The sequence below is a fragment of the Octodon degus genome, unplaced genomic scaffold (genome assembly GCF_000260255.1).
Source record: "Octodon degus isolate 3935 unplaced genomic scaffold, OctDeg1.0 scaffold00007, whole genome shotgun sequence".
In the NCBI taxonomy this organism is placed as follows: Eukaryota; Metazoa; Chordata; class Mammalia; order Rodentia; family Octodontidae; genus Octodon; species Octodon degus.
In genome coordinates this window covers 14,404,992-14,405,922 of record NW_004524583.1, presented here as the reverse complement: position 1 = coordinate 14,405,922, position 931 = coordinate 14,404,992, and positions in this window count along the sequence as shown.

Here is a 931-nt window from a genome sequence, read left to right as displayed (position 1 = left end):
AGGCTGTAAACAGGTGGATCACCATGAGTTGGATCTAGTAGTGAGACCCTGAACACCCTGTAGATCCTTCCCTAAAAATACAAATAAATAAATAAATAAATAAATAAATGGTTTTCTTCTGGATTTGGGGGCAGCTTCTGAGTCAAGATGTCTCTGTTAATGCGAATAGATAAAGAAGGTAGGCAAACCCCAGGTCCGTGACAGATTCGGGAGCCAGCAAGCAGTGGTGGTAAGGCAAGGATGCCAATGCCTTGACTTTTATATATATATATATTTCACTGAGTGAACCAAAGATCTTTATTTTTTTGAAAAGCAGATAACACCAAAGTACTATATGGTATCCATAATTCACTGCAAAAATAATTACTGCCATTTCCAAAACACTGGTGAACAAAGCTGAATCAATGGTTATAAATTTCAACCAATGCAGATTTTTGCCCAAGGGCTACTACACATAAATATTCATTCACAGGAATTCCCTGTGCCAGCTGAGTCTCAAAACAGCACCTCTGGGAAGGCAAGCCCAGCTTTGTCTTGATTTCAAAGTGACACAGCAGCTAACCTAGAACTCTGGCAGCAGCGTGAGTCCCAGTAATTATGTTGCTGTCATGTAACAAAGGGAGCTCTGAAAACATAAAATCAGTCTTTGGACTCCTTTAAGACACTGCTGGTATGGGGCCGGGGAGATAGCTCAGTAGAATAAGCACTTGCCTGGCAAGCATAAGGGCCCAAGTTCAATCCCCAGTTCTGGGGGAAAAAAAAAAAAAAGACACTGCTGGTGCCCCAAACTACCATCACCTGGATGGGCCCAACCAGGCTTTTCTTCCTCCCTCTGTTGGGAACCCCAAGAGCCCCACTTTGAAAGGCTGTTAAGAACCATGCTAAACCCATGTAAGGGCAATGGATAAAATCGCCCACTTGTAAAAAAAAA